Here is a 27,505-nt window from a genome sequence, read left to right as displayed (position 1 = left end):
CAAACCAACCAAACCCATTAATTTATGGAATTAAGCATGTAAAGAGGAAGGTCCACATCAGACTTGTATCACAGCCCGCAACGAAGCATAGCACGTGCAGGTAGCAGGAATTTAGCTAGTGGTCTTCTGAGAAGGCTTCTTCCTCATGAACAGGGAAGCTGAGGAAACTGGGACAGACTAAAAAAGCCTTGGAAGAGTAAATAGCAATACTGTTGCTTTTATTACAGAGTACTGTTTAATACAGAGTATTTGTAAGCTTTTTTCAATAGGATCGGTGTGGGGTATGTGGGCACAACCTCAGGCAGGAGTGGGACTAGATTTTTAAAATAAACTACACAGCCTCGCACTCCTTGGTTGGATGTGGTTGAGAAGGACACACGTTAGATCAAGCCTGGTAGCCTCCTTTAGAAGCCTATTACTATTACTCTTCAGTTCTGTGTACAACTTGAGAGCTAGGCAAACATTTTCCTCTAGATGTAGAATACTTTGCCTAGATTTTTCACAACTATTGGGGCAACTTAGGTTAACTGTGGGGCTAACTGAAACAACAGACTTATATCCAAGATCTGTACTGGATGATATATAAGGCTACTGGTGCCTTTGTGGTTTCCGTGTCCTTTGGTACCCGGAGCAAGGGAAGGAACTAGGGACCCGAACTACGCTTTCCTGTGCAGACGCTAGCTAATGCTGAGACGTTTGAGTCTCAAGTCTTCTGTGATCCTGAAAAACCTAATCCAGATCTGCAGGATATTGTTAAGTGCATGCAGTAGTCTTGGTTAGATTTCTGAGAGGAAAAGGTGGTGTTTGGACTATGCAGTCAGTCTGTAACAGCCATTATCATTAATAATGTATTAAAAGGAAGGTTTATAGCCCTGAGGCTATCATCTCAATGATGCATAATCTCAGAAATGTCAAGGTGACTCAGGGTGACATGATGGACCATGGCATCTCTGAACTGCTCTGAAATGTGCCGTTCTGAATAGCACACGTCCTGAAATGCGCACGGGCTCAGACACAAAGGCTTTGTCGCCCTCTGAATCGCAACCGCTCTCCTTGGCAAGGATACAAAGCGGCAGTAGTGTTGCATTGTCTTTGCCCCCTAAAAATGTGGGCTTGACTTTTTTACAATCTGTAGCTAATTTGGGGTATGAAATATTCTGTAGGTAAATAATGATGTAATTCCCCCCCCCCCCTTTATTGGGATAGAAATACTTTTTGCTCACGTTCTTAGTGGGGGAAGATAAGTATGGCTTAAAAAAGATTGTGGATCCAGTAGGCACATATTTGTCACGTTGCTGCAGTTTAGCTGAAAGTTCTTGCAATTAACAATGTCTGTTTGTGTGTGTTAATTTTGTGCTGTGTCACCATACTTCTCTCTGATAACATTATTCTTTTGTGAGTACAGCCTCTTTTCACACAACAGGTCAACCAACACTGTGTTCTTGTTTGTAAATTGCATTAGACCAGCTTTGAGTTCTTCCCTGGGGTCAGTATAAATCAAAGTTGAGCACTGATGCCGAAAACCTTATGCAACTACTCTTTGACCAGTTGTTGTTTTTTGGTTTGTGGGGTTTTTTTAATTGGGTATTTTAGTGATACAGTCCAAAACAATGACAAAAATATGTTGATGATGTGAAGGGAGGTGTAGAAAGAAATGAATTTGAATTCTTCAGACTGTATCAGAATATAATCAAATAAAGGGCAGTTCATCTGAATGCTGTCTTCTGTTGGAACAGATAGTTGCAATTTCTGAGGAAAGAGCATTCCTAGTAGGGACCAGGTGGTGTAGCCACTTCTCCCACCCTGTCACCTGATGTTTTCATTTTATTTTTATACAGTGCCTTTCAACAATAGGCTTTTGTTATGTTTAGTGGACTTATGATTTTTTTTTTTAATAATGGGCTGGACTTCCTGATCAGCAGAACATCTAATTCCCTTGATAATTACCAAAGAGTTTCTCTCAGAAAGCTCTTCTCTCAGGATATGTTTATGTTTACTCAATAAACTTGCTCTGCACTTGGCATTCTGAGTGGGTTTTCCCATTTTAGCACCGCTTGGCTTTCAAAATTAAAATAGCCTTGCTGGTATGACAGTGCAGGTGCAAATTTGTTGGATCTCTGACAAAACAGAGATGGACCCTTGTCACTTTTTTTTTTATGCTAGGGAACTGACACCTAGGTTACTTTTGGGCCCCAGTGTGGTCTAGGCTGTACACCCTGAAAATTGTCTTTGCCCATTGCATGTTATACCACAAAGTGACTTTGGGGTAGTGCCAACGCAAGTCAGAGTTCTGTGGTAAACGCCTGGCTTGACTCAAGTTAGTAGCCAAGCTCTCATTAATTTCTGTGGAGTCAGGATTGCAAATCTCAGTTTGGTTTGTGGTGTGTTGGGTTTTTTTTGTCCAATCTCTGACGCAGAGGCAGATGTGAGCACATATCTGCCTGTACGTTTTGCTTTAAAACCAGGTGACCATGTTAGCTGAGGTAGTGCCATGCCTGAGGCTACGAAGTCATGGTGAAAGCCTTTCTCTGCTAAGTTGGGCTTGGTGCTGTCCTAACATGCTCACACAGACACTTCTTTTTTCCAGCATGGCATGTAAACTGAAAAAAAACTTTGATCTGCTTGGCAGAAGCCCACAGTATGCAGTGCAAACAGATCCCTGTCTGACAGCCAAGTGAGTTATACCAAGCGTGCGTTCCTCAGTTGTCCTCTGCAAAGTGAGGTTAATTCTTTTCTTCCTTTTGTAAGATGCTTTGGATGAAAGGTGTTTAATGGCTATAAAGTGTTACTGTTAAGAATGTACCTTGCCGCTTTCAGCTGCTCATGCTGCTGACATGCAACCCAATTCTTTTCCTCTCGGGCGTTACTCCAGTGAGAGAACGAGTTTTGACTGGTCTCTATGCAGTGATATCCCTGAGTTCATGGCATTACTGCTGTTTTACCATCCTAATGATCGACCTTGATTGTACTAATGCTTTTCCTAATCCTGACAAGAAAAATAATTTTTGCTGCTGTCTGACAACTCTAATTTAGAGTTTAACTTCCAGTAGAACCGAGGCTTTGTCTTTTACTTGGGAGGTTTTCTTATCAAGAAGCAGAGCTGTTTGTATGTGAAACATTGTCAGGTTTCTCTCCCTGGTGGCTTTCTCTCATTGAGACACCGCTCATTAAAGGTGGGGATGGCATCGTGTTCTAGAGGCCATCAGTAGTCTCTCCTTGTCTTCAGCCGTAACCAAAAAGCCTCTCCTGCCCTTCTTAGCCAGGAAAGCTTTCAGCCAAAAAATAAATAATTCTTAAGGGAGATTAGAGGCTGCAAATACAATAAGTAAAATCCTATCAGACACTATGTTTAGAGGGTATGACCACAGTTTTAAGTGTTTATCGGGTTTAATTAGCTGGTTTTAGTCTGTGGCATAGATAGATCCAGGACTCTCTCTTTCCTATGCATTCCTTTCTCGTAAAGGGATTGATAGTAAATGCAGAGGTCTTGGGAGAGGTACGGAGTGAGGGTTGTTACCTTCTTCGGTGTGTGGGGGCAGGGACTCAGACCAAAACACTAACAAACCAAAAAAAACCCCCAAGAAAACACTTCATAAGCAGTCCTTTCTAGTTCTTATCTCCTTCCTGCTCTGGCCCTGTGGCTGCATCGTGCTGTTGTGAGAGATGTTAGGATTGCAAAGTAGCAGTTTGCTCTTGGCAGGTCTTAGAAGAGTCTGATGAGAGGGGTCATTATCTAGTATATGCCAGCAGCTCTGGGGAAAAAAGAAAAGGAATTTGGGTCTCCCTGAAGGTGTCTGAATTAAGACAAATTCAGCCTTCAGGTGCTTATTATGTATAATCATATAACCAAGGGTTAATTAGGAAAGCCCCTGTGGTGTTTCAAATGTTTGAGGGATCTCTTAAAGCTGAGCAAACCAGGCTCTGGGATGGAGACTGAAGTCTTAACAAGCAGTCCTGTGGGACTTTTGGCAACCCTACGTGACTCTCACTTTCACTGTCTCGGCTTGCTATTTTATAAGCTATGATGCAGATGTTAAAGGAAGAATAAGGAAGTATTAATGCCTGATAAGCACTGCAGCAATTTGCAATGTCACCAAGTAATTGAATTTGAAGTAGATTAGCATATTCATGGTCCGAATGCTAGCATGTATACTAGCACATACACAATTTTGTATAAATAGTCACTACAGTAGCTAGTTTGTTATGTGGTTGGCATAGGGTGTATATTGTTTCCTCAACAGTGCCAAACTGCAGGCTAGCTTTAACAGTATGGGATATGTTTAAAAAAACCCAAAAAAAACCCCAAACAATGGCTGAGGCTATGAAAGTCAGAGAGGTAAAACCTTTAGGTACCAGTAATTCACCATGAGGAGTCTACTGCATCCTCTGCATCTGGTACCTCAATTTTTTGAGCTATGGTTTGATAAACTTAGGAATCCTGATTACATCCTGTGAAAGAATAAAATCTGTAAAAAGAAACAGTCCATTTTGTAGGAATATGCTTCAGCTGGTTGTGGAACTACTAAGGAGAGAAACTGCAAGGCTCTGTCACAGAAAAGTTGTTTTTATGGTTTTTGGAGTTTTGTTTGCTTGTGTTTTGTTTTGGTTTTTTTTTCATCTTCAGATAATCTTGCTAGAAAGTCCTCAGTTCATTTGCCAAATAACATAGGATAATTCAAACAGCACCAGGCACTTAGGTTATTCCTGCCTTGCCTCTAGCTGCTGTTCTGGGTGGGTACATGCCCTATGAAGTCTGATTAAATATGCAGCCTTAGGCAGGTGTCTTGGGTACCCCAATGAACTGAGTCCAAAAACTTCTAACAAAAATCTGAAGCATTTGGGAACTGATTTCCTGCATTGATAGAGTACTATGGAAAATGATAGAGTAAAACCTATGTTTTCAGTTTCCTAAAATACAAGTTTCTCTAGCCTCTTATCTGCTTGAGCAGCTAAAAATTCTCTTTGATAATAGTATAACGGCCCCAAAGTTGGGAAATGCTACATTTGTTGTGGATTTTTTTTGTTCAATACCAGATATTCTGCAGCATGTCCAATCATAAACTTCTAACTGTCTAAGATCTGATATGAAAAAATAAACCCCCCCAAAACTAACAACTTAGTTTGATCTCATAATTTGTTTCCTAAGTTCTAATCAGTAACAAACCCAGTTAATTTTGTTTCGCTTGATTCTTGTTTGAGATCTGTGTGTTAATGAAAAAACCTATGTCAAGTTGGAGCGCTGGCCCCCTTCCAGAAGTATCTTATGCAAGATAGCGGCAGTAAGCCATGCTCTCGAAAGCCTGTCTGAGAGCACGTAGTTGGAAGCACGGAGCTCCGCTTTCTTCTGCGTTCCACTGCTGTACGGATCATAGCAGGACTCCAGCATCATGGAATGGCAAATCTGGGCAGATGTTCTCTAAGAAATGGTTTGATGTGTAGTGTTTATGACAAGAAAACTCGTTTAGACTTGTGTTCAAAGTCAGTTGAACTCAGATCATAAAATTAAACCCTCACTGTGCTCTGGTTAGTCTCCTTACTGTCTTTGCAGTAGGAACTATTTCCAAAATGACTGATGTGAGCAAGGGACTTTCCCCAACTTTGAGAGGGGCTGGACCAGATATTTACCATTATCTTATGATTTTTAATTTTTTTTTTAAACAGCTTTAGCCTGGCAGTGTTAGTGCAGAGTCAAGATTATCTTCAGAACTACATCGATTATGACCAACTAAGGATCTTACTATTATCTTAGTGCTGAATAAAAAAATAAGGACACACCCAGCTTGCCATGATAGCAAAATGTATCTGTGGGAGGTGTAGGCACAACAAATAAAGTATAAATCCCTGTTCAGGCTATTTGGTCACAACTATACCCTGCTCTTCAACCCAGCCCTGCCAGCTATTAACATGCAGGGGAGTTGTGCAGGCAGATACTCAAACCTATCCCTGCTGGGGGGAGATGGGGAGGATGAAGGCAGGGAGGAAAGACTCTGGAATTCAAACTTAGCAAAATCTTGTATCTTTGACAAGTGAAATTGTGGAGATTTATTCTACAGAATAGCAGCTGTTAATTTTTCATCAAAAACAAAATCGAGGGACAGCTACTTACGATCAGTTGTCTATAACCAGAATTTAGTTTGAGAAGGATGAGAAGTCAGTGTAACTCTGCTTTCCTCCAGCTGTTACGATGTTAGAGCTAGGTTACTTATCTTCACAAATTTGAAACTACAGCCAATTATACTGTCATAAATTCAACATGAGCTTCTTGTGGCTTGGCACACTGTAAACAGTACAGTATACAACAGGAGTGTGATATCCTTTTTTTTAAAGATTCATTCCAAATAATTGAAATAACAAGTCGGTAAGAAGGGTAGGTCAAACTCTGTCAGTTGTGACAATGTACTCTTCTCTAGTAATGGGCTGTAGGTGTCTGGTGGTGGGAAATCTGCCCAAAAGGGAGGTTCGAGTATTATAAAAGAAGTTTTCTATAGAGTTATGGATATAACAAGTTTTCTTGATTTCATTGGAGTGAAGAGTAGAGGTAAGGATAGAGCCCCCAAGCCAGTGGTCTACTTCTATAAAGCAGACAGGTATTTGAGGAAAGCGATGCATGCTTTCCTCCCAAAGACTGTGCTGTATGGCCCAGTGCCACAGGTTGAGGGTGATGATCAGGCAAAGCATTTCCAGATGCAGGCTGTTGCCACAAAACCTTTTTGTTTTATTAATTGCTTGCAAGCAGTGAGGGGGCTCCAGACATCTCCATCAGTGCATAAGGATCTGCTCAGATCTCATGTCTACTGGCTTGGGGCAGCACTTGGTCGCTCTTGGGGAGAGCTCATGGTCCCCTGGATGCCTTCAGAAACTGTTGGCTGCTGCTTAGTGCTGTCGAATGATGATCAGGTACTTTCTTCTTTCTTCCGATTTTTCTCTCTTCTCTCTCCTCAAGTTGCCTCCTCCGAAAGTTGTGACCCTCAGCCTTTCCACCCCACACACCATCTGTTGTTCTGTGTTTGATCCCTGCTCCCAAGGTGTGTCTCTGTTTTGGATGAGGACTTGTTATTAGGGTATGTCTGCTCGCTTTTCTCCTATGTATTTAAGATGGACAGTAGCCAATGGCAGATAACTAGGGGAAAATATAAAGACTATGGTAATACTCCCTGCAGCTCTGGAGGAAAAAAATATTGCTTTTAATGTAAACCTCTGCTCATTGGTTCCTTTTTCACATTCCCCCGTTGCCCAGTTTGTTTTCCCAAGGGCAGTGCCTCCCACTTGATGCAGGTGTGAAGCAGGTGTTCCTCTTGACTGAAGAAGGTCTGTTTGAGGTAAGCATGCATCAGCCAAAGTCCCCACCTGCTTGCAGAATGTGTTCTTCAATGTCAAATCCAAAGGATGGTTTGAAGGTCAAAGGGAGTCTTGTGGGGTTTTTTTGGTTAGATGTCTGCCTCCTTGGTATAGTAACTAGAAAAGTAAAATTAGGGGAAGTACAGATAGCTGAATTCTTGGCAGTTGATATAATTTGAGTGTTGACTACCTTTATGTGTTTACATATGTGTAGAGGGAGGCACTTTCATGACAAATGCAAGAATGAGTCTATGAGGTGAGATATGTAGTCCTTGAGACCCGGCTGTCTTAGTTAATATTGGATAGCTGTACCTGGTGATTTCACATTCTTTTATACTGGAAACCTCTTACTCAACAGGCCTGGATTTTCCTAAAAAATGGTTGGATATGGGGTGGGGTTTTGTGGTTTTTTTTGTTTGTTTTGGGTTTTTATCTTAAATTTTTTTAATGTCAAGACAGCACTTGTAGCCTCTGAAAGATCAATTTTGGGGGATATTTCAATGAGCAAAATGAACAAACACACAAATGAGTATATAAAATTGTATTGTAGCAAACTTTTTTATCCTTCATTCTAAGTCTGTCTGACTGCAACACAGAAGGATAAAGATCCTTCTGTCTATTTCCAAACTCATTGGTTCCTACTTTTTTTTTTTTTTTCAGGATCTCAGCATGCATTATTTCACATGTATGCATATGTGTTACCAAGTGTATGAATACATAGTACCTTTTGGTTAATTTTCTATGGAAGGTCAAGGTCTCTGAAGTGAATTTATTAATGGAGCTGAATGGAATTAGAAGCTGAAACATAGCAGTTGTACAACAAGGATAAATTTATACCAAGGGCAGCTCCAAAATTATTTGCATAGCTTCAGTAGTTTTTCGCTACCTGGAAACCTCGAGAGACTGAATAATATTCTTACCTACTTGCAATTTATTAGTGCTATGGGTATCTCTAATCCATAGCTTTCTCTTCATAGAGCTATGTTTTCTATTTTTGAGTTTGGCTTCCTGCAATATTTGTGGAGGTAAATAGGTTTTGTGGTCAGGGTTTTTTTTCTGCAATGTCTTTGGGCGTGCCTGAAAAATGTTTTCTTTTGATAAAGAATTTGTTTTTTTCAGAGCAGTCCTCACCATAGAAACTTGTTTTCAATTTAATATCGATAAAAAGCTGTTTATTTTTAAAAAAAGGTTACAAACAAGCCATACTTCTTTTGATAGCAAACCACAACCTTTATGTAGTTAACTTGCCCGAGTAGGACCGTAGTGTCAGGGTGACAGTACCAAAGGTTTGGAGGTCGGCGTGCTCCCTTCGTGTGGTCCCTGCTGATAGTGCCGCTCCAGCGGGGGTTTTGCTGGAAGCCTTTCCCTATGTTTCGGGGAAACATCCTACTGATGAAGTGCTGGTGCGACTGGAGTGCTCTGTGGATGGCACTTTTTGGACAGTGCAGTTGTGCGAGCTTCTTGGTGTGACCCCAGTATCTCATCCCCTGTCTGCCTGCCCTGGAGCTGCCCAACAGCGTGCTACCTCTTGTAGCGATCCCTGCAGTGAGCAGAGAGCCCGCTTGCCTAATCCCTCTGTCCGTTTCTTACGCAGGGAAAGAGAGAGGGGGTGGGAAGGGATATACAGATGAAAATCCTGGCTGGAGGACCTGAGCAGGGCTGCGCTGCAGCATTTCATTTCCACTTCTGTCACATCTCTCCCACCTGATCCTTAAAAATGCTCCCGTGGGTGGCCTGGCCCCAGATGATGGTAACCATTGCCTCCAGGAGTCCTCGTGGTGTTACTGGGTTTGATCTCCTTCTGGCTGTGTGGAGCCCAGGCTGCAAGCCTCAAAGTGTGGGGCTCCTCCTTTGAGATAGCTCCCTGAGCAGCTTTCCAGAAAAAGATCATCAATTCTCAAAGGTGTTTTCTGTGACTTTATAAGAGGCCTTGGTCTGCTGCTGCTTCACTAGGAATGAGCTGAAAGCCTTTGATATTTGAAAACTGAGCTGTTATGATCAGATACATAAATCACATGGGTAGCTGGTCAAAAGACTTCAGTGTTAGATAATATTGCTGAAAAATGCTTCACTTTTTCATTGTCCTTTTCAGCAGGGCTGTTCATGTACTCTGTGACTTCAGTTTTGGATTAGGTAACTATAAGGAATCCTATATGTATTAGGCTTACTGCATCAAAATTTGCTTCTCATGAATGAACTTCAATGTTTGCTTTTAATTTACTCTGAATGTCCACATTGGCAAACTTTGCCAATTATTTATAAAACATGAATGCAAACAAACCTCAGAAGTTGAAACTGAAAAGTTTTTGCAGACTTCATTGAATTGTGTTTACTTTCTATTTTTCTTATATTGGTTTATTCCCTTTTATGGAGTGGTAGCTTGGAGCGTTTTGGGTTTCCCCCCCCCCCCCCCCCTTTCTGCTCTGCAGCTCAAGAGCACAGGGGAGAATATAGAGGAACTGTGACCAAACAAATCCACTTCCTCTTCCTTGTGTCCAAAGAAACTGAGTTATGGATTGCATGAAAACATGCAGTCTGAACTGCCCTGTGCTTTTCCCATTCCAAGTGTTGATACAGGATCCATGGACTCTGTACCTGATCATGCTTTCCAGATTGCTGCCATAAGATACTTGAGTAAGAATTAATGAATTAAGACCTCAGGATCTTTCTTTTATGAAAAGAAAATCAAGATGGCTGTAATGAGAAGTCAGTTGCAAACAAATAACCTCACTTCTTTGTCTCGAAGATTGAATAATTCTGTATGTATTAGCAAAATAAATTACAAAGAAAATGTGCTCCGGCACTGTATCCAGAGGGACTCAATTTTGCAGCCTATTTATTACTTGTTTTCATGTTAGTTGGCCTGTCAGAAGAGCTACTTATCTCCTGCATGAGGTGTTATCATTCTTGCTAGATGCTGTTCTCTGCTAGCAGAAATAATCTTTTCCAAGTTTGAGTGAGATACTGTAAAGCCCATAGAAATGAACGGCCTAGCATCGGGCAAACACCATTTGCCTAGCAAACAAATGTGCTTTATCATTTTATATCATTTGGCTTAGGTTAAGCTTTTCCCTGATGGTTCATGAGCAGAACACTTTGGTGTTTAACGTGAAGGGACAGGAACAATTAAAGCACAGGGTGCTAACGAAGGCTGGCTCTCGCTCTGGGCAGCGCAGGAGGCGGATGCTTGTACCGCTGAGTCACGGGCTGTTTGGATTTTGTCCTTAAAGCTCCAGCTTCCTGAGTCAGGTGAACATATAATTAGTGCAAGGCTTTTGTCTGGTACTGTTGGAAACCAGAGAGCTCTGCATTGTTTCAGTGCACCTCCCTATCTTGAATGCTGGGCAGTAAACTGAAGTACAGTGTTAGAGGGTCGATGGGGTTTTTCTCCACCACGTGTAGTAGCTGGGGCTTAAAGGAAAATACTGTATACTCCTCAGCTTGCTGCAAAATCATTGGAGCTGGCGTGCTGGCTGTAAACAACCCCATACAAAGTGCGGCAGGGCGTGCTGGACGCCGACAGCCTCGTGCACCTGTCCTTGTGGCAGCACCGTGGCTGGGACCAAAGCAGAAGCCCACAGCTTGTTGCTGTACCCCATGCCAGAAACACAACAGGGCTTTATTTCAGAAACAGCGTTTGAGCCTTGCCCTTGGCAGCTCTGTTTGAAAGGTATTTTTTTTCTGAACAATCAGGAGCAGTATTTTGGCCATACTAGCTCATTCAGGCATCTGGATTGCTGCTGGAAGTGAAGCGCCAAGCGCGAGGGGCTGTGGAGCCAAGGTCTCGCCTAGGACCTACGTGTGAAATTGAGTGTTGTTTGCGTAGTGACTAGCTGAAACTCTGCTGACTAATTCACAATGTAGTAACTGGCAGCAGTTCAGACTCGGAAGACCATCCAACTGTTTTTCTGGTTTTTGGGGTTTTTTTGGTCTTTTTTTGTAATCAATGCTGGCACAGTAAAGGAATGTGGATTCTTTCTTTTATTTTTGCTGTGTAGCCTTGCAAGCCTCTTTGCCTGAAGAGGGTCTGCTGACTTCAAGTGAAGCAGTGTTCACTGAAGTAGTTATCTTATTTGCTTCCAGAGAGGTGTAGATGTAAATAAATTAATCCTGAATTGCCAGCTTACTGTTGGCAGCCCTCTGTTCGAGTTCAGGCACGCTCCTTGCAGTCATGCCTGCGTGCCAAGGAGTTCCTGGCTAATATCTGTCAACAGAAACCCTTGCTGAGTGCAGACATCGGGAGTTATCGGTTCCTAGACTGGCTCAGATGGAAGGGATAGTCTTTTGCCTCTCTTTTTCCCTATTAATTACAGGGCCGGGTACTGAATGATCTAGAGCCCTGTTAGGAGAGGTGGCCGCTCCCCTAAGAATGGAATGCTGTTTGCCCATCTCTCTGAAAGCATCCCTCACCACCTGAGGCTTATGGTTAAAAATAAAAACCTTATACATCCAGAGTATTAACAACAGAGATGGGCTAGGGAGAGGTGTGCAGAAATAAAGTAATTCTTTCTCTTTCTAATGGATAATTTTTAATTTTTTCTCCCTCTAAAAAATTTTTTTGAGGTACAAAGATTTTGAGCATACTCGAGAAGTATAAATGCTTCATCCTAAAACTTGCTTTGTTAAAGGGGGCTTTTGATTAAGAGTTTGCATGTCCTCTATCATATAGAAACTAGATATTTTGAGTGTATATTCAACATTCTTCATTCCCCTGTTGCAAATTTCTTGATCAATTAATTATTCATGACATTTGTTTTAGCACTCTTCCTACCAGGTCATTGACCTTGCTACTTTTTAAGGCTAGAAGAGGTGATGCCATTTGGGTCAGAGTAGAGCTGTTCCTGTCAGAGTGATGACTTCCCTGGTGCTTACCCAACTGAAAACAAATCACCAAGTCTATCTTCTGCCTAGCAGGGCCATGTTTACATCAGTGTAGAGAGTTTGAGTGTGCACTGAAGCTCTTACTTTGATTAATGAGTAGGAGTGTCTGATAGATAGTATGACTTCAAATCATAGCAGAAATTTCCATTCCCTTCTTCAGCAACAGTGTTGGAAGTAGTCATAGTTTAGTGACTGCTTTCAAAGACATCTTGGTTGCAGAGACAGGCATATTGTGTTCCCTTAAAGCAAAAGGAAGAACAGAAAGTTGCTTTGTTCTTCAGATAAGACAGTTTCTATTCTGTGTTCTCATACAAAGTCTGGAGCTGTGGGCTGGGAGAAATCCCAGGGACCAGTTAATCCATGCCTGTGTGCTGATTTGAGGTCAAGCGTACTCAGCCCTCCCTAACACATGTTCTGCTAATGTCTGTTCTTGAAAACCTTCAGGGATGATCTTCCAGTCTCCCTAGCTAGTCTAACTTTGTTTCATCTCTTTCTCAGTGCCTTCAGCATTTCCTCCAGTATTTAAGCTGAGTGTTAGTTATTGCAAATTAAGCTAAAATTCTTGTTTTCCTGTTCCTAGCGGCCATGAAAAATAATTGCTTGCTGTCATCTTTTAGTTTGAAAACTGATATTATATCTGCCTATGGCATTATTTTTTTTCCTAATCAAATATAGCAGTTGGATTTTTTTCCTACCATTTCTTTTGTTCTCTTCTAAATTTCCTATATGAAATTTTGTTGCAGTAGAAATGGAGTCTAGCAGATCAGACAGTTTTGATGAAGTTTTATTAGAGCTGTGAACTGGAGATAAACACTTAGGGTGTAATTGTAATATACTTACAGCTTCCATTCTGGATATCCAAATGCTATTTAATTTCAGTCTGTCCTTTCCAGAGCCCTCTTGCATACTTCTCACTCTGGTTTTTCTGCACCCCTCCCAAAGTTGAATTTTATTTTAGTGTCCCTCTGGTTTAATATGAACAGCTGCTCAATCATGAAGGCAGAGGAAAAAGCTGCAAAATACTAGAGGGAAACTAAATTTCTTAGCAGTTCTTTGACTCCTGCATAAAGGTAAACAAACAAAAGTACACTAGACTTTCTTATGGGATGCAGGAGGGGCTCCGAGGTGTGACCACCAGTCAGACCATTATGTTCATCTAGAAAAATGTCACTCTGTTTCTTACAGCCATCTCTGTTCTCCTGGCTGAGATAGGGCGGGAATGTTTTCCTTAACACTACATGTCTCTTTCTAAAGGCTTCAAATGATTGATAATATGTTACCCATGTGAATTGTTTAATCATATACTGCTGCAGGGGGGAAAAAGTGTAAATGTTATCTCTAGTTTAGGATTCCCCATCAGTCCTTGCCTTTTGTTCAGCTACTTTGCACCCCCTTCCGATCCGATGTCCTGTGCTCCTTATGGGCATTCGGCAGCAAACATGCCTCATTTTTTCCCACCACAGGTATTTATTAAATCAGCCAAAAGGCCAGGAAATCCCTCACAATATCTGTGGTCAAGGTTTATCATGAAGTTTTAACATTTGTTAATGATACACCTCAACAGATTCCAAGGGATGTCTGTTGTGAGTAAAGAAAATGGACTGACTGAAATGTTCTTTAAGTGGCCGTCTCTTCAAAACGGCACCTCTTGCTTGTTCATCCCTATGTCACTGTAACTGTGAACAGCAGCTGTAGCAAGAGCAGAATAATTGAAGAATTTTGGTTGCACTCCTAAGTGTTGAACTGAAGAAAATATTTCATTTATGCTGTGTGAGTGGAACAGCCAGTTTCTCTCCCAAGGAGAATAAGCACAAAGCTGAACTGAAATTACTCATTGTTTGTTGCATTTGCATTCAGCAGGAGAGCCTGCGCATAGACGGCTGGCGTTGCTGAATCACTGATTGTGGTTTGCTTTCCTACAATAGTGAGAGGTGATGGGTATGAATAATGCTGAGGTCTAAATGTGTATAATTCTTATGCTGTCTTTATTCTCATGGATATGTGGGACCTTGCCATGTCAACAGCAATTCCTCCCTCCCTCCCTTCATCCCCATCAGTCACTTCTAAAGCTATTTGCATGTGAATCCCTATGGGCACCCCTTGCAACACTGGGGCTGACCTGTTAAAAGTAGGTCTCCTAGGCTTTCAATCATCTTGCCACACATAATAGCTAAATAATCCTGCCTGCTTGCAAGAAAGTGACCTGCGCACTGAAGCAAAGGGCAGATGAAGGTTCTTACACCAAGTAACTGCTCAGATAGGCATGCTGGTGTGGAGCGACAGATCACAGAAAAGCTATGAAACGGCTCCCAACTTCCTGACGTGCAGATACCACCCAGTGAAGTGCTCAAGCTATGGACTGTGCTCATTGTGTTAGGAAAGGGTCCGTAGCGCCTACTCCCCTGGACCCTCCTCTGCGTTACCCTGCTTTCTAACATGTATCTCTGCTGGTAATCACAACCGGTTAATTAAGTTAATTCTTCCCACTAAGTTAGATGTGTTATTAGGTCTCGGACATCAGATAACAGCACCTGACAACTAAGCTAAAGTATGGCTGCAGAAACTTTGTCTGAAGGCTCAGTTGGTAGCACAGCGTACTGTAGTGTGGAAGATGCAGGTTTCAGATGGGTAACATCAGGCAGTGTCATGCTCAGTGCTGTCAGGGATTTGGAGCTCTTATTCCTGCAGAAAGTAGAGTTTCACCCACAGTCTATCGTAACTATTTTACCACAGATAGCAATGAGAAAGCAGCATTGCGGCATTTCTAAAGCTGTTCTCGCTTAGAGGACGGTGCTGTGAGCGCAGCTGTTGCTGGCAGCTAGAACAGCTTGGCATTGCATTGGGTGAGATGGCATTCATGGAAGGAGTAGGAAAAAAGACTGAAAAGTCGTTGTAGGAAATACAACTTGCTTGGAAAAGTGTATTCAGATTCATTAACTTACGACATAATTAATACTCTCCTTGTGCTGAAGCATTTACTTGTGGTTATATAATAAATATAGGCTTACTTGGACAATATGTAGTGCTATCTCAGCAGGACAATAACTCATAACATGGAGCAAAGTAGCTAAGGATGAGCTGATAGTTTTATATACTGCCCTTATCTAACTGCCTAGGCATTGCACAGTGCAACCCGGTAAATAGCATAATAAGTTAGGAACAGTAGCAGTTGTATTTTTTCATTTTCCTTGTAATTATAGGGTTAATGAGTTCTTGGAAGTTTTAGTTAGCGCAGTGTGCTCCTGGTCGTCTTCCAGTTGAGCAATGAAAGTCAACAAAGCTTATTTTTAAAAAGTGTTCACATAAATATAGCCTTTGTATTGTTTGAAATATCATGACAGGATGCTCCTGAACATTGTTGTCCGGGTGTAGATGATTACATGATGCCTAGATAAAGGGGAAAAATAACCCATTTCACTTTCTCTAGACACATTTACTCTTTATCTCCTCATGGAGGAGCCTGTACAACTACAGAACTGGGGGGGGGAGGAGGCAAGCACCTAAACTTTGAGGTTACTAAGCCTGCTATCACTATAGCTTCTGATACTAAGTTTTCCTAGATCCTGAATGTTGACCCTTTCCTTCTGGCAGTCTCTCTTTTTCTGCTGGGACTTCCAGAGATTTACTTTTTTAATGACACGATTTTGGCCAGATCTATTTGCTGAAATAATTGGGGGTGGGTGGTTTTCGTCTTGTTCTCCCAGGTCACCTATCCAACTTAAAATATTTTTAGAGAATTTTAATCTTATTAGGAACCAAATTGATTTTTCTGGAGTCCTTATGCTGGTTGTAGAGAGCATTTTGCTTCTCCAACTCGAGAGTTGTTTGATAAAATTGCTTATTCATATCAGTTTAGACTTTGGAAGTGCTCTTATAAGAGTTTAACTGATGTCTTTTTGCTTCAGGACTAAAAACCTTGTAATTTTCTTGTAAATGAATATTATTCTTCTGAAACAATTACCTCAGTATTTTTGAGTGGGTTTTCTGTGGGGTTTTTGCCATCGTCACTGGGGCATGAGGCCAGCTGTTCTGCTCTTCAGAAAGTAAGACTTCTGAAAAAGAAAGTAATATAACAGGAGATCATTAAATTAGTAATAAAGTTGCTGATTTTTCTCTCTCTCCTCTTCTGCTGAAACAAATTAAACACATTCATGTAAATAAACGATAACAGTTTTGGTTGGGTTTTTTCTTATGTTTTAAATAATTTGGACTACTGATTTTCTGTTTTTCCTGCTCTGGGCATGACGGGAGAATAGAGACTATTAATTTAAGGATACTTAAACTTTGACATGCAAATATTCTCATCAACTTCAAAGAAAGTAACAACCTGAGAAAGTTAAAGTTCTGTTTAAGTCTTTGCAGAAGCATGGTTATTGTTTGTGTTCTTTGAAACCTTGGAGGATACAAATTCTACATCCTTCCTGGGCGAACTATTCTGAAGCTGGACTATACCTGCAGATGTCAAAGCTTATGGTTTGTGTTTTGGTTTTTGGTTGGTTTATTTTTTTTTTCAGTGATGTTAGTACCTCCTTTTTCTATTCACATCAGAAACAGCAAACAGATTGCAGATCTTGAGGTTGTTATAAGTTTTTAAGATCTCCATTCCCCTTCTTGTTTCCTGTTGCTCAGACCCACAGTCTCTTGTGGTATTTGGGTTTTTTGGTTGTGTGGTGGGTTTTTTGTGGTGGTGGTGGTTTGTTTTTGTTTTTTTTTTTTTTTTAAATTAAACAATTAGGTGGCTGCCAGGCCTCATGTGCTGTATCCTGCTTGGGACAGGAAGACATACTAGATGTTAGCTTGTGTCCGTTAGCATCTCAGAACTGTCAGAATGGTAAACTTCACATCTCAAATTCAGGTGTGGGTTTTGTGTATGTTTAGAAGCTATTTTTTAGCCAACAGGGAAGTGTATAATTGCTGATTATTTCTAGAAGAAGCTGATAAAAATTAGAATGAACTAACAATGTATTCCAACAACCAAGACTCAGTACTTGGAGTATCCTTATTGAAATTCTTCTGAGGACTCAAATCTATGGAGAAAAATAATGGGAGAGTAGATGTATTATTTATAATTTTGTAAACAAGAAAACAGTTCCTAAAATGTACTTTTCTGGTATGAGGGAGGGAGAAATCAGTCCAAGAGACAAAGAATAAGTAATGAATGGTAAAACCTAATATTCTTTAACAGCCAGCAAATAATTTCCTTTTGGCCGCCTTCAAGGAAGACGATATTGCTCTAAAAATACTGGAAATGTACCCTACTATTGTCTGTCCTGTTAAATGAAGGTATTGAAGAATAAGTAAAAGTAACATTTTTCTGTTTTGTGGATATTCTATTACTTAACATATAATGTCAATCTATAAGACAATGCCTAGACAGCATGAAAAGACAATTGGAAAGTATGAAGGGCCTTTATGGTCCTTTGCTTTGAGAATCTTTTTTTCCTAACTTTAACAAAATAAGGTAAAAATTAATGGATTGTTATTTACTTTCTGGTTGGAAAAAGTGTTTTAGAACATCAAAAACTACAGGTAAAAAAAAAAAATCTGCTGTTCCAGTAACATGGTGTTTGTGGCCCAAAGGAACTAAATTGAGTGCCGAGCCTTTTGTGGGCTGTGATTATTTTTTTTTTTTCTCCTTGTAAGTAGTACCTGGAATATTTTCTACAGGGGTTTTTCATTCTGCAGGTTGTATGGTAGAAGTGGTGCATCCATTTTACAGTCCAAGACCAGATGTATGATTTTGCAAATATGGTATAAATACGTAGACCCTTTTCATTGTGTAAGTTGTCAAAACCTACCCAAATTGCTGAATAAAATGAATCCTAGTCAGAACTTCTCAGGTTTTACATTTGTCTGGCGAATAACTAATTTCCTTTCACTGGAAAGACCTGAGGTATGCAAAGATCCTCCTAGGACTCTGTGCTTTCTCCTGGAAGAGATGAGTCTGACTGAGCGAGACTCGGGAGACAGTGCAATACAGGATCTCCTCTAGGAGAAAGCATGACCCTCCTTCGTGATTGAAGGAAGCGGTTCCTGTTTCTTTCATGATTTTATGTGCTGTGATATGACTGCAGAGCTTAATAATCATAGGAGATAATAATGGTAAGGTTTCTTGGGTTCTGGTTACATAGAGAAAGCTTGAGTTCTGCAAATGCAGCTTGCCTCGAGTAGAGGAGGAGTGGTGATCTTTAAAGAAACCACCACGTGGCAAGTCCATCTAGCATGGGACTAGAACAGAGAAGGGTTGACACAGCTGGTCTGGTATTGCTAAGTAGCAACAGAAAGCTCGTGCTTTCACTGCTTATACCTTTTGATGATGAAATAAAAGACTTTGAAACTATGATAAGAATAAAAAAAATGTGTAAGTGGTATTTTTAAAGTTAGCTCATACACCAAATGAGAAATACAGAAACCTGATTTTTAGAGCGGTCTCTCCAAGAGAGAGTAGGCTATAGCTTAGGAAATGCGTGGAAGCTTGCGTTGCTGCCACCTATGTTGAAGTTGCCCTACAGTTAAATAAAATACTCTGCTTTTACCCCAAAACCTTTTGCCAGAACAAAAATTGAATGAATTGCAAAAATAAAAATACCAATGTAACTTTAATTTTCACATAGACATAATCTATTGCTATTGCTGTTTTTCTAAAGAACTTTTGTGCATTCAGTGTGTACATATCTTATCTCCTCCATTGACAAGATGTTACACTTTTTGCCTTTCAGAAGTGCAATTATGTCTGACATGCAGTAAATCAAATGCAGAATAATTATTAGGTAATTTGCAAAAAAAGTTAACGAGGCATTATATTTAGAATTGAAAACATCTAGCCAGAGCTTTTGGATGCACATGTTAATGTATATGGAGACTTACACACCTAAAGACTCCTGTTGAAACCTGTTCTCAGCCTTTTACTTGTAGGAGGCTTTATTGTTGATAAATGTATTAATTTGGTGTACTTTAAATGAGACTAAAGAGAGAGAATACTTTAAACAACATATGCTCTGAAAGTCCAATAAAAAACTTCTAAACTTTTTTTTAAAAAAACAACTTTAAACTGTGTATGAGAACTCTTGGAATGCTTTTGTTCTTCTGGAAAATCTATCTTTGCCAGTAAATATTGTTATTTATTAAGAAGGATCTTGCTGTTTCCCTTTCCCTCCAGAGAACTAGTTGGTGTTTGTTGTCTTCTAGAAGAGTCTCTAAAGTTCTTTGATTTCTACTGAATTTTCTGCCATTTAAAGTGACAGTAAGTTACAGAAATGTTTAAAGCAGTATCCTCTTTATCAATGAAATGTCATTTATGCAGACCCTCCTTGAAAATGTGTCCTAAAATATCTGTGTTCTTTTTCTGCTTATCTCTGACTCTGAGCATACTCTGATACTTTCAAACTTCTCTTCACAACCATAAAGTAATAAAGCTAGAAGTAATTATTTTTTGAATCAAAGAGAAGTGAAGGCTGAGATGTCCTTGTAGATATTCTGAAAATAAATTTTCGCTCCCCAATAAACTCCAGATATCATAGGATTCACAATAAAGTGTTAGAGAGAAGACATTTAAGGATGAATTCAAGGACTTGATCACAAGTTGATGTCCAAGCTAGAAGTTACCCTAGAGCATTCCTCTAATAGATTCCTATAATAAACATATTGGAGTGCAGTGGATAACCCTAACTTACTTTAATGTAACATTTGTTCTATCTGTATGGTGTGTTTGTCTCTGACAATGAGAGACAGGACTTGATGACCTAGTCCTACATTTTTAAGTTAGGGGTAGCAAGGTTCGTTACCTTTTTTTTTAATATTGCTGGCAACAGTCTTTCAGCATCTCTTGTATGGTTCCCTGGCAAACCCCTGGTGCCGTGTGTAGGTGTATAGCACAACGGCAGATTGTGGCTGTGTCCTGAAGGGCTGCTTTCTCTTGGTAATGCTTTGGAACTCTGTGTAGATGAATTCTTTTGAACAGCAACACCTGAAAGGGAAATGCATAGCATATATCCTATGCTTAGCATATATTCCCTATGATGAATAGTTTAAGGTGGTAAATTGTAGGCAACAGCTTGATGCTAGAGGACTGTGTTTTAGGTAGGAGTAAGGGATCAGATCTTTGAAGGAGAGCAAGTAGAAGAAGGATCTACTATTGCTGTTGGGACTTTTTTTTTTTTAAAAGCTTTTCTTTGAAGAATTAGAACTATAGAGAAAACAGCTGCAGCTTCTCATGAATATCAGTGTTTTGCATCTAAAGCCTGACTCCAGCTTTGCGTGCCCTTTCCCAAGCATGCTAGAGGACAAGGGTGTTTCTTTTGAAATACAACAATAATCTTGCCCCCACTTTAAAAATCACTTTCATTTAACTTCAGCTACTGAGGTTATGTGCCATTTTTATCCGCTTACTGTAATGTCTTCTCATCAGTCTCTTGATGCAGAAAAATCAAAGGTCAGGCTAGGTCTCCCTCTTACTTGATGTTCAATCATCTAGTTGGTATGGATTCATTATGAAATTGTTTTATGCAAGAAAAATGGAAAGCAAGTGAATACAATGAAATCTATTACCCCAAAGATGTAGCGTGTGTGCATTTTCCCCTCTCCCCTTGTAGTGCAATGTGAAAGCATGCTTGGAAACCACAGTGGTGGGACACAACAAAAAAAAAAAAAGGCAAACAAACAAAACAACCCTCGGGGTAATAGAAACCAGTTCTCCTATGCCAAACTAACAAAAGCAGGGGAAAGTCTGCTAAAGCAAACATCTTGGACTGTGGCAGCAGAACTTGAAAGACTGGACCTGCCCAGTGACAGTCTGCAAGTCCTTGCTGAATGCATTTGTACAAAGCACTAATGAAGACAAACAGTCTATTTAGGCGTCACTGGAAAGCTCCCATTCAGCTAGCAGCTGGCACGAATGTTGTCAGTCAGAAGACATAAGCAAATGACAAATAACTGAATATGTGGAAAAAATGAGATGACAATGAGCTGATTTCTCATTAGCACTTCTTTTCTTCTTCTTTAGATATTATAAACACATTATGCAGGGTTGGTTGTACTGGCCTCCTAAATGCCAGTAAGCCAGGGTTGGAGCAGCGTGCCGAGGGGAAGCTGCTGCCTGGGTGGGAGGACAGTCCCCCTTGGCGGGAGCCGGGCACTTTGCATCCCGAGGTATTTACAGCGCGCTCTGCTCCCAAAGTAGCTCTTATGGGGTACAAGAAAAGCAAATCCTGTGTGAACAGGGTTGTTGTGAAGTGCTAACAGATTTTTTTTTTGCTCTGATTACAAAGAAACCTATTTTTATGAAAACTTACAAGGAAGGATTACTGTCAACAGTAGGGCTGACAGAATAAAGTATATTATATTTTTATTCTTTTTTTGTCAGTCTTCACAGATCTTGTGTGTTCTTTTTCTTTGGATAACAGAAATGATTAAATAATTGTAAATTAGAAGCAATTAAAACTGTTACAGAATTGCCTGGAGAGGCTTTCTGCTGTGGACCAGGTCTCTCAGCAGTGTAAGTGGCCCTGGACTGCAGTGCTTTGGATTTAGCTTCACGTGCACTGTGAAAAACAGGACTGTTGGGTACAATGGTTAGTTTTACATTCTAGAAACTGGTATCCAATATAAATGGGACTTTTTCAGCTAAACTATGATATCTTCAAGCGCCTGAAAGCTGTCCAAAATCTGGTGTTTGGTTCCAGCACCTTACCTCTCTTCCTCTTCCTGGCCCTGCCATCTCCGTCAGGCTTGCCTTGCACGGTCACACTTCCTTTTCAGTTCGGCCATTCATATAAATTCAGGTGGTACAAAGCAGACAAGTCCAGCACTGGCATCGTGTTGAGCTGCTTGCAGGTTTCTTAGCTTCTTCGCTTAAAGCAAGAGATTGGATCGTGCTATACTTGCTACAATGCCCATATCTAATGTTTGACTTTAAATCCTAAAGCAGAATGTGGGAGTCCCTGCTGTCTAAACTCAAGTGGTCAGTCCAGCTGAATGTGACAATTTTTAGAAATGAAGTGTTTGTGTTTGTATGTGGGTTTTTGTGTCTTTTGTTCCTCCTCCACCCCAACCCCCCAAATCATAGACAAGTGATCTCAGTGTTTTTCATGTTATATTGTAGGTTGTCCAGTTTAATATGACTGAAAGGGATGTGTGTCTGTTTATATGTATAGATAGATATTGATATAGTCAAAATATTGCTTCCCCTGAGGAGAGGATTACAGTGGTCAGCTGGCAGATCCATTTCTTCCATGTGCTTCAAATCCGCCACAACTGATTCAAATTATTAGTCAAGGATTTATAGTGCTATTTTTTTTCTCTTTGCTTCCCCTTTCTGCATAATCATCAGTAGTCTTAAATACCTACAGGCATTTGAAAATCCCACTTGGTGCTTATACCTTTTTGAAATCATGTTGAAAATATAGCCCCTAGCCTTTTTACATCTGTGAAAGATGATACTTTCTTACCTTTAACGAAGGAATTTTGCACAGTTAGGGGAACCTGGGCTGCCCCACTAATACCCAGCATGATTTTAAAACCCAGCCAAACAACAGATCTATTTACTAGGACTCCTTTTAGTGTACTTGGCCATGCTTGCGGGATGAGTCTCTTCCCCCATATGATGGGAGGCACCTGCTTTTGCTGCCCAGTCATGCTGTGGAGGTGTTTCTATTTCTCTGACTCTAAGGAGAAGTTCAAATTTGACAATACAGTAAAGATGACGTAACTTCAGGCTGCTGCCAAAAGGCTCCATTTGTGTGTCTCCTTCCCCCTCTTAGGGTGGGTTTCTCTCAGAGCACTGAGCCAGCTGTGCTCCAGCTGTGGCTCGGGGCTCTGCTCCCAAGGGGTGCCTTTCTTCTGCCCCTCTCTGTGCTCCCACTGCTGCTTCTCCTGTTTCCCCCTACCTGTACAGAGGCTACCTGCAGTAGAGAGGAACTCAGGTGTGCCTTTTTGCTCTGCCTCATTGGCAGGGTCCTCTGCCAGGCTCCTCTTCTGTTTGGATGGGTGCTGGTGCTGCCAAACCTGGTCATTGCAACTTCCCTTTCTCCTTTTCAAGTTGGTTTTTTTCAACATCTTGTGGCCTTATGGAGACCCTGAATGGTCACTGACAAATAAAGCAAAAACTGTAAATAAAAAAACCCCCACACCCAAAACCATCCTCAGAGATAATGTATTTTCCTGCTAATAAGCCCAGTGTTCCTGAGAGATGCTAACTGGTGCTCTATTATGTGCTGTATTATGTGGGGATTTGGCTCTCTGCATATTTTAGCAGTGTATGTATCCATGAATGCACATTGAATCAGCCCCTTTCTCTTCTCCTCTGAGTCAAAATACATGGTGACAGTTTGTGAAAGTAACATCTGCCAACAAGAAGGACTCCAGGCAGTAAAAGAAGAGCTGTACTGCAAGCACTGGACTGGGTCTAGTTCAGCCTTTTGGTGCTTTCCAGTATGGCATTGACTCATACAGTGAATGCATAACATACCTTTGTAATGAGTAATGGCATTGGCAGTGTTACCTTTTTTAAGGATTCTAAGGTTGGTTGTGTGTAACTTGTAATAAAGCAGATGCATATCTTCACAACCTGTGCTGTTAACGCGCCTCACTTTGCCTTCACAATTTTTTTTTATTGATCATAAAAACTGTTTAATTATTGTTTAATGTTTCAGTACCTTGAAATCCAAGGCACCCTGGCACTGTAAAAAAACAAGCTTGAAGAAATATCACATCCTCAGATAAACTGTACTCCATTCTGCAAAGACTATAGACCACTTCTATTTAAGTGATCAGCTTCCCATTGATTGTAGAGTGTTACACTCTGAGTAGGAATTAGATGGTTAAATAAGTATATTGGAATAAGTCTTGCGGTATTAATCAAGAAAATAAAAAAAATGACAGAAATAATAAGCAAAGAGGGATGAAGCTAGAGAAGGATGCATATGGAGTTAAACCCCTGCCTAGGATCAGCTTTCTTTGCTTCCTGGCCCTGCCTTGGATTGCCTGTAGGTCCACCTTTCTAGTAAAATAAATTGATAAGTTGTTTGGTTTGGTTTTGTGTAGGTTTGTTTGTTTTTTCCCCTGACTTAGATAGCAAAATTCTTCAGCTACAGTATCTTACTATTAGTATGTATGCCAGGTAGTACACCCTGGGGTCCTAATTTGGTTACAGACTCAAAATAGTACTGTAATAGCATTTAATGATGATCACAGTGGGAAGATACAAGTTTAGCACTACACATCTCAGATAAATTTGGGGAATGCTGCTTGTTTCGTGATGTTGATGGGATTCCATCATTCTGGTTGACCATAGCTATTTTTGTTGTCATTTTGTTTCGAGGCATGCTTTTTGCATTCAGTTTTCACCAAAGGAAAACCAGCTGTGCAGTCTTGGAGAATTACACTAAGGGGAAACTATCTGAGGCTGGTCTCATCTGAAACATGCCTACAGCACCTCGAATTCTGTAGGCTGTGCCAATGTGTGGTTGAAACTATTGGGAACTTCCCAGGTTAGACTTGTGATTTGCAAGCAGTTTGAGTGATGATCCAGAAGATTTAAATATCTCTAGGGTACGAGCACTGGAATAGTATAAAATTATTGCTATAACTGTGAGGACAAAAAGCATCTGTGAAAAGAAAAATAAAAATCCTTGAAGTGGCTGATTTTGGTGGTAGAAGAATAGATATGCAGTTAGGCACATAAGCCTTTTATTGGAAATAAAACAGAAGCAGCAAACTTTCGAGGTATAAACTCACATAGCCAGTCAACAAGAATAGTGCTGTAAAGAATTTAAAAAAATAAATCTCTTGTATTGCAAGAATCCTAACTGTCTTTCTGTAGTGCATGTGATGTGATAAAGGATTTTCTTTTCTCTGTGTGGTCCCATTTGATTACAATGCTAGGAGTGCCTGGCTGCATTCCATATATAATTAATTGCAGCTTTGGTTTCAGATTGCAGCGAGGCCAGGCTGCCTCTACCCCTTGCACTTGTTCACATCTTTAGATAGCTTTCCCCCATGCCAGCTGGTGCGTGAATGGAGCCTTTCACAGCGAGCCTAATAAGCATGAATGGTTGAGTCATTGTCCTTGTTGGCTCTCTAGTTAATCTAGTGACAAACAAGGTTGGAGCTGCTGCAGTTGACGTTCTCTTTATTGCCTGTGTTTTCAGTGTAAACACTCTGTGTAGAGGGATTTCATCTTTTTTTGCCAGCTCGTTTCTGTTTCTTGCTGGTTTTGGAAGGAAAGTATTCTTTATGAAGAGGTACCAGTAAAAGCTGCTGTGTGTTATGTTCATTTCTTTACTTTTTAGTTTCCAGCAAAGTAGACAGCTGAACACCTCAGGTTGTGTGTTCAGGTTCCAACTTCTTTTCTTATTCCTTCTGAGTTTCAATTCTCTCTGCACATGCAGTGTAGGAATCACTTCTGTGAGAAGTTTGTTACATCAAAATATTCCTTCAGTTCTTGCCTGCTTATAGGGATATGTTTCTGATCTTATTTATGCAGTATACAACCTTAAGTAAATTTTTTTAAAAAGTCTTCTTACAGATAAATGATATAGATGTGGAAAAAGATTTATTTTTAGTACCCTTTTTGAGAGATGTAAAAAGTAGCAGAAAATGTATTCTAACTAGGAAATTCTCTAACAATAGAAAATGTCCTGTCCATAAGTAATTTTCAATTCCATATGTATAAAACAATTTTTTTCTAAAATACTCCTCCTGTTCCTCGTATTAATTTCTAAAAGGTAAACTAACTTTAGATAGCATGTAGTAAAAAAAGTCATCTGAAATGCAAATTCAAGGTAATATTTGAAAACCATGCATGTTTTCATAAATGCTTTTGGTCAATCATGAGATCTAAAAAGTGATTTTTATTTTTTTTTTTAAAGCCTATTCTGAGCTCAGGAAGGAAAGAAGAACATGTGTGAACTTTTCCTTCTTTGATTTTGAAAGAACCTGAAAATGGGGAAATGAAAAGTGAGTCAAAAGGGCAAAAGCAACATCCAGCAAAACTGCTCACTGACAATCTTGTCGTTTAAGGAGTCAGGACAAACAAAAACGCAGTTCTGGCAGTTGCTTTTCTTATAGACTGAATTGTGTGTGGTACAAAAAGAAATACAACTCAATGACTGCTTTCTGGTCTTCCTACAGCAGAAAATGGTTTTACAGTGAGAAATGTGGGTATGGTAGTAACCTCTTTCCACGTAAGAGTGGCGTGATGTGGGCACACTGGCGAGCCCTTGGCTCGGATGGGAGGGCTTTAACGTCCCTGAGCTAGTCAGTACCACCACCAGCATTGCTGGGGAGTAATTTCGTGCTCTGCCCTCGTTTAGCCTGGAGGAGCTGTGGAGGGAGGGGGTACCCTGGGTAGCAGCAAGGTGATGTCAGGTCTGTCAGAGAGGCAGGATGCCTTCCTGAGCCCCTCCGGTAGAGGACCTGGGCTTTGCTCTGGGCCGCCCTGCTCATCTGGTGGGGGTGAAGTTTTGCAGAGGAAGATATCCTCTTTAACACTGAAAAATGTTCTTTCATACAGCAAAGAAAACGAGATTATCTTCAATAACAGCTCTCGTACACCTTCTACTTCCTTGTTTTCACAATAAAACATCCTTCTGGAATCTCCCTGGGCCTCTGCCCATGTCTACAGTTATAAATGAGCTATATGTGTGTTTCACAGTGCTTAACGGGCCCATCTGAACACGCATAAAGTAATGCTGGACGTTGCAGGGGCTGGCTGGGGCACAGGCTGTCATAACTGTAATGCGGAGGAACTGGGAGCAAAACTCTCATTAATGCTAAAGGAGAAGTTTGCCTAATTCCCTGCTAACCATGCTGAAAATCTTCCCCAAGAGACAGAGTTTAATAGTCATAATTTAATTTGATTTGTATTAGCCCTCTTTGCCTAATTAAAAATGTATATAAAAAAGCAGAAGACAGGGAGAAAAGAACTGTTAAGCTCTTCATTATTTGGGTCTCACTGTGATGTTTCACCAGTGCAGTAAGAGCAGGAAGAAAACAGCCCATCCTTTTGTAATTCTGCCATGTCTTGGAACCGCTCTCTAGCTACAGTGGTGGTTGATGCACGGTTAATGTTGACTTTCCTGTCGATTATTCTGACCGATATGCTACTTGTTTGCAAGGATAGTAAGAGAAGAAATTTAACTACAGCACAAGTATGATGCTTGTTGTAATTAGACTACAAGTAATTTTTTTTATCTTCTATGTTTTGTTTATGGTTGCCTTTAAATTGAGATATTTTCTTATTTTAATAACCTATAATGAAATCTTCTCTCTCTCCCTTTTTTCTCTTCTA

The sequence above is a fragment of the Grus americana genome, chromosome 2 (assembly GCF_028858705.1).
Source record: "Grus americana isolate bGruAme1 chromosome 2, bGruAme1.mat, whole genome shotgun sequence".
NCBI classification, from domain to species: Eukaryota; Metazoa; Chordata; class Aves; order Gruiformes; family Gruidae; genus Grus; species Grus americana.
The sequence above is the reverse complement of the archived record's forward strand: the minus strand, read 5'-3'. Positions refer to the sequence as shown.